Genomic DNA, 7,601 nt, shown 5'->3' with positions numbered 1-7,601 from the left:
TAACCTAATCGATTGCCCAATCGATTGTCCAATGGATTGAATTTGTCCCAGAACTCAGGTTTCACTAAAAATCTTAACCTAATCGATTGCCCAATCGATTGTCCAATGGATTGAATTTGTCCCAGAACTCAGGTTTCACTAAAAATCTTAACCTAATCGATTGCCCAATCGATTGTCCAATGGATTGAATTTGTCCCAGAACTCAGGTTTCACTAAAAATCTTAACCTAATCGATTGCCCAATCGATTGTCCAATGGATTGAATTTGTCCCAGAACTCAGGTTTCACTAAAAATCTTAACCTAATCGATTTCCCAATCGATTGGTGCAGTGCAAACACTTGTTCTGAGTTAGACAACCGATTTATCAATTTATTCATCAATTGACTTGTTTGTTGATTGATTTGTATTCATTGGCAAATACTTAAGCATGAGACCATAGTGATTAGTCTAACAACCTAACTACTATGACACCTAATTACACAACATATAATTGCATCTTTCTCAAGCATATCCTCCAACTTTGGTTGATTCCTTGAGTTGTAAGTTTTTGTTCCAGGTGTATTGTGTCTGCTTGTTTGCCTGAAATGTTTCTCCATTCAAATCATTAGATCAATCAAATATTTTATAAGTACTGTATGTTTGGGAATTAAATCAAAAACATGATCAGGGAAGCTCATGTCTTACACTCCTCTCATATTACTAGCACCATCATACCTTTGACCACACGTGTTAGAAACATCAAGATTATGTCGAGAAAGTATATCACATGCTTCTTCTTTCAGAGTTAAAGTTGTAGTGTCTTTGTCAACAAATTTTAATACAAGAGACATTTGTTCCTTTTTTGATCAATCACGAGCTTCATCTACAACGATGAAAAATTTGGAATACCAATTTCTTCACAGTTATGTTTTCTCACTCTAGTAGAAAGAATATGCACGAGCTCTTTTTGAATTTGAAGTGAAGTATACTTGAAATTATATGGAGCATATTTCAACACAACTTTTGCAACTTCATCATTGTAATTTTCCAAGAGTTTTATCAATTAAAGAAAATTGCCTTAATTTCTTGACCCCGCTAGTTTCATCATGTACCCTAAAAGCATAAGTTTGGAGTGTTAACCAACAAACAATGTCAATTGATGTATTGAGACGTATTCGATTATTCAAAATTTATTTCGAGCTTTGCACTTGAAAAGTATTCCTAGTATGTCCAACTCGATTCAATAAATCTAGACAAGCTTTCATTGCATTGTTGTGTGGTGAGCAAGGATCCATCCCTATGTGTTTGAGAAAGGCGCAACATTTTCTATTTTTAATTTTCTTCCAATTTCTAAAATTTGTACCAATAAAGACATCTGATTTAGGATGTCCACTTGGTCTTTTGCTAAATAGATAGCATGGCAAGTGCATCTTTAAAAGGTGAATATTCTAGCCATGAAGAAAAGATGTTAAACTAAGTATATTGAAATCGTCTTGAATTAACCTTGTTGCCAAATAAATGATATTCTTCTAAATTTATTTGATAAGGACCAAATTTTAGATTAGCTCTTCGTATTGCATCCAATTGATTTGGTGGATATTGTGAAATTTGAGAGCGCTTTCCGAGGTCACGTTCTAAACATTTCTCAAAGTCATCTTTGAAAACTCGAAGAACCTTGGAAAGATTATTCTCATTTTCTTCAACTCTTAGATTCTCATAAATAGTTTCAGATGTAGAAGTTATAATTTCTTCATCTCTTTCACTCTCACAAATGTTCCTCTTAAAAAAAATCATCTTTTTTTACTCTTCTTCATTCTCACAAACTTTTCTAATGCAAATAAAAAAGTAAATAAATCAACAAATAGAACCACATGAACTGCCATTATGGTGGCATTGTAAAACAAAGAGTTGCATTCTAAATCTAAAGAGTTTCATTCTAAAACAGGTAGCCATTATTTATGTTTCTTTATTCTAAATCAGCAAAATTAGCTATTTAGGAAACAAATTTATGAAACAAAATCAACAAACAAGCAACCATCATTCTAAATCTGTTGTATATATTGTTCAATAAATCAATCAATTTAGGAAACATAAATCAACAACAAACATCTAAATCAGCAAAAATCAGCACAAACATTTTAAATCAGCAACAAAAATCAGCAAAATCAACACAAATACTTTGTATGCAACAAAAATTAGCAAATCAACACACAAACATCTTGTTCAAATACATTGTTTGGTAAATTAGCAAAATTTGAACCTTTTGAATTTTTGACGACGAACTGTTGAGATGAGGCAGCAACGCAATAGAAGAGAAAGGAAGAGAGAGCAGCAGCGGCGCGACGCAGCAGGAGAGAAAGGAAGAGATAACAGTGACGCATTTGAGAGAGGAAGAGAAAGAATATTAATTTAGAGTTTCAGGTATTATTGTAATTTTGTAATTTTAATAACAGCATTTTAGTCATTTTACCTATAAAATAATTTTTTTAGGTGGTGGCGGCCCCCTGTCACAAGTCAGATCTGCCCCTGATTCCATCTACTGACCTAAAAAAAAACATTATGTGCACATATAAAAAATGAGCAATATTGAATAAAGTAAAGGATAAAGCAACAAGGAAAACACAAAAGTAAAACTCTCAAGAAAAATGGTTCCTACCCTGTCAACAATCAACAATCAAAGCAAAAGGGCATAATCTCTAAAACCAAGTCAAATAAATTGAGTTGATCATGCAATAAGGCATGTTGGGCAAAAAAGTGTGCAACATATTTAGCTTCTCATAACACATGAGTAATCTTGATATTCTAACGAAGCTCCATAATCTCATAAAGATGGAGAACCGTAATTAGTAACTATTCTATCATAGTTAATCTTCTCCCAAATAACAAGCGGGTCAATGATTGATTGTTAATTTTGATTATGGATATATAAAAGACGGGTTAGGTCGGATTTGTTGTGTCATTTATTCGGTCCCAATATTTAATCGGGGCAATTTTTAAACCTTAATCCGTCCCTTAACTTGACAAAACCCAATTAATTGCAGGTTCAATAAAGATGAGATGAAATAAGACGAGACCGAGTTAGTCCCAAGACGAATTGTCCGCTAGTAATTCTTGAAATTTTTTTAAGAAAAAAATATTAAATAACTCATTACAAGCCACCGATTACCACTTGTTAGTTCATAATATTGTATCAATAGTAGTATCAAACCAACATTTCTTACAACAACAACAATTTCAACCCTAATTTTTTCAAACCCTAAGTAAAGTTAGTGCAATTGAATCAATAATAAACTAAAATAATAAATAAATAAATCATTTGTCTTAATGTATTCTGCAACGACATGGGTAACTCGGAAGGTAATCCGAATCCGGTCAATTTTTTACCTTGTCTCTTTTTTTTTTTTTTGTCCTTATTTTATTTTGAACCGAGTCAGACCCAACTCATTGCTTATGGGTCAGGTCAGGTTCACGGGACTAATTTGATTTTGTACCCTTAATTTTGATGATCAAATTATAAGGGTTTGAATTTTTTCTTTTATAGTGGAAAAGAGATTTGGCTCCCAGTTAAGTCATGTCTTTGCTTTTTTTTTTTTTTTTCCAATATCTAGAGAAAATACACAAAATCGCCACCTAATATTTCACTCATTAGGCAATGGTAGTCTTGCATAAACCGCTTCCATGGTTTGTTCTTTGTGATTCAATGTCGGCAAAAATCGTTGCGCTCCAAAAATCGTTCCTTCAACAAACAGTTTCCTACAACTCAGACCTTCATTGATTGCGGCTAATAAACAGTTTCCTAGAGTTCTGGTCCTCACAGAAAAGAGGATTCACCAAATCGCATATCTAGAATCTTTGGACTGCACATTATTCTCTATTGACAAATGATCCAAATTGTAATCTCCAAAACATCAATATTTTTCCAAATTTCAAAAAATTGTGCCAAAAGATTGGATTACACATGAATTACACTTAATAAATAATAAAAAGTAACATATAAGGAAAATATGAAGTAGTTCCCTTTCTATTTTTGTAAATATAATGATTCATGAATTGATTGGAATTGACTTAGATCTGTTTGTTTATGATTTTGGGGACGTAAAACCAGAAAACAATTGGCACACACCAATGCCTACTATTGTCCTCAGCCAAAGTGATTTTATTTATCATAAACTTCTTCAAATGCATAATAAGAGAAGTAAACATATTAAGAGATGTAAACAATATCAAGAAAGACCGGGTGCAACCAAATTAAAAGTAAACTCTTGTCATAACAATAGATTACCATAATAAAAGATGTAAATAATATTAAATATTTCTTTGATGTGGACTTTAATCCCAAAAAAATCTTACCATGATAAAAGTTAGACACAGAGCTGTAATTACCTCCACAAATCATCTTCAATGACTATTAGTTTTATGTCTTCCATTCTTTTAATATGAACAGGGTCTACAATACAAAAGATTTATTTTGGTATCCAAAAATTGAGAGTCGTGAAGACATATTTAAGTTGGACGTAATATGAAAAATTCATCAATCATCATTTTGTTTTTGGAATATATACTAGCTCAGCTAAAAATGCAGGGTCACCGAATGTCAATACATTTGAAAGGTTCAGAAAGTAACTTTCAACATTTAAAAAGTTACCTCATAATCTAATCATAGCTATGTTTGTAGAAAATAGGTGTCATAGGAATGCAGAAAAAAGGAAGAGAGACTCCATTTAGCCATGTTTCCATTAATACAATGCACTAAATTCCAAAATGAAAGAAAGTATTTAGATATCAACAATTTAAGATAATGAAACTCTATTCCATGCCTTATGAATGTTATTCGTGAAAATAATCCAATGCAGTTCAATATACCAAAACCAAGATGAAATGGAAAGCTTAAACCAACAAGGTTATACTATAAAAATGCAGAAAATGCAACCACAAGATGTGGAAGGAATGACAAACCCTCTGCCACCAGAACCAAATCACTGCTCCTATGCTTAACCAATAGCATTCAGTGATATAAATTTCATCCAGCAGATCAAAACAAACTAAAATGAGACAACCAATGTCATTCACACCACAAGCTTGATAGGAACCAATATACCATTAACCCCCAAGATCTCAGAACTTAGGAGTTAGGCCTCGACACTAGTCAACAAATAAAACAAGTTGCCACTACACACATATAATACAAGCTGCCAAAAAACCAGTACTGCTAAATTCCAAATCCAATTCACATCATATCTAGAAATCACAGTGCAATAGCCATTAATGAACCACCATATAAAGGCAAGTGCAAGAAAGAAATGAAGAAATTCTCACAATATTTATCATTTCTCTCCAACTGTCAACACCCAAAAACGTCAGGATAAGGCATATAGCAAAAAAAGCATCATTCCTTTCTCCATAAAGAAACTTCTAAAACAGATATAGAGTAATCATTCCAAAAACTTCTCAATCACTCCTTGTTCTTCTAATCCATTGCAAAGAAAGTGACATGAGCACCTATTTTTCACTCAGTAGACTTGCAACCAAGCAAGCCAACCCAAATCAAAGATCCACAAACTAAGGTTAGGACATACAATGAGTTATGTACCCTTAGCAAACAATACAAAGTTGGGCGGCTTCCACACGAACTCGTGTGATCTACCTTATCTCATTGTTGCCACAACAAAGACAATTAATCAAATTACATATCTATAACTTTAAGGCTGCACATTATTCTCCAAAAACAAAGGAGATGAATGAGATAAACGACCTGAATTTCAATTTGTAAGACATCACAAATGAACCAAATAAAAATGGCCCCAAAAGAGAAGATTAAGGAACATAAGCAAGATTTTATGCAACTGAAAATACTAGGTAACTATGAAATCTCAACCATTCATAATATTTTATATTACAATACGTATGATCAATTTGGCCAGTACACAGGTGAGGAACTTTGTTAGTCCTTCATCCTAGAAGCAGCCATCATAACTTTGCCTTATGAATAAATAAATTTAATATTTCAATCATATTTAGGATCATCATGGTTCCAATTATCCCCATTGCAGTTACATTTGGGTTAATAAGGGTCAAAACAAACTGTCCAAATTTCACAATATGAAAATACCTCATTCATCAATTGTATTTAGGGTCATCAACATTACTTTGTTTATCTATTTGAGAATCTTGTGAATAATAATAATTCAAAGGTAGCAACTGGGCAGAGTAATAGTGCCAATCAAATAGTACAAGAAAGAAACTGATATAGAAAAATTTCATTCAATGGGGAACATACATTATGCTTGTTCAACAAATCCTTCTTGGCAAGAAAAAGACACCAACACCTGAATTTTCTTTCAAGAGATTGACAACAGGGCAGACCATCTAAATAAAAGATCCAAAAATAAGATTTCGAGAAAAACCACTATTCTAAAATTGCAATTTCTAAAACATTACTATTTTTTATAAACTAAAAACATTTGTGCCGAAAAAGTCGATTAAGGGACAATTTTAATATTTTCTGCAACCAAGTACAATGATGCCACACCATAGAAGCCACAAATTTAGGTACCATCACAACTCAAGTTCCAACCTGTATTTAGGGTCATCAAGAATCCAATTATCCCCAATCCAGTTGCATTGGGTTAATTTAGGATCAAACAAATCCTCTCAATTCAACATTTGTATTCAGGGTCACCATCAATAATCGATACATACTATCCAAATTTCACATCATCCATACAAAACTCATAGTATTGAAGATCAAAAGATCTAATTAGGGACACCAAGACTGAGGAAATACCATCCCAAATTCATATTATGAAAATCTAATTAGGGTCACCAATATCCAAAATTTTCACCATGAATATAAAATTCATAATTTCATCGCCACAATTAAAGCCTCAAGGAGTGCGTATGTAAATTCATAGTATTGCATTATGAATATAGAATTCATGATTTCAATTTAATCGCCACAATGCAAATGCATTTAGGAATCTCAACTCTGATTAATTGTTAGGGTTAGGGTCACCATTCACAATAATCGAATAAAGAATCCATGATTCAGTCAAAATCTTAGGGTCAGGATCATCGATGCTCAAAGAAACCATTTCAAGAAACTTCAAATAAACAAATCAAAATTTTCCATCTAGGATTTGAAATTGCAAAGCCAAATAAATATTAATGTTCATTCTTGAACAATTAAGAAATTGGCTAACAGAGAATACAATCGCAGTAATCAAGAAACACGTTTGTCAAATCTGTTTATATAAATAATTCGAAAGAAAAAGATTGGAAATCGAAGATGAAAAGAAGAAACTTTCTTGCCTTTTGTGCTTTTCTTTCGTGTTTCGTAAAAATAAGTATACCAGAACAAGAAAGGCTAATAACGAAAATATCGAGACGAAAGTTGCTATATATATTCATTCATTGCCGGGCCAACTGTCAAGTTTCAAAGGACCATACTTTTGGGCTTTTTATTGAGTTTTATACCAGGCACCCCCCACTTTGACCTGCCACCCCCCAGTGATGCGTAAAAGACAATTTTACCCTCTATCACATATATAAAAACCAAAAAAAAATTTTACTCACACTTTTCACCAATTCATTCGAACATTTCAAACATTCGATTCAGAATCAAC

At 32.6% G+C, this 7,601-nt stretch overlaps 1 long non-coding RNA gene across 1 annotated transcript; it reads right to left on the bottom strand.

Annotated features, from left to right (window-relative positions):
- Positions 1-293: 293 nt before the first annotated feature.
- LOC113786569 (uncharacterized) lies at positions 294-7,335 on the bottom strand. The gene is made up of 3 exons (XR_003472814.2): positions 2,636-7,335; positions 2,450-2,523; positions 294-2,261 (listed from the first exon to the last, which is right to left on the bottom strand). It is a non-coding gene; the product is annotated as an uncharacterized lncRNA (long non-coding RNA).
- Between the last annotated feature and the right edge of the window lie 266 nt (positions 7,336-7,601).

The sequence above is a fragment of the Cicer arietinum genome, chromosome 5 (assembly GCF_000331145.2).
Source record: "Cicer arietinum cultivar CDC Frontier isolate Library 1 chromosome 5, Cicar.CDCFrontier_v2.0, whole genome shotgun sequence".
Taxonomy (NCBI): domain Eukaryota; kingdom Viridiplantae; phylum Streptophyta; class Magnoliopsida; order Fabales; family Fabaceae; genus Cicer; species Cicer arietinum.
This window is presented reverse-complemented; position numbering and strand designations above follow the sequence as displayed.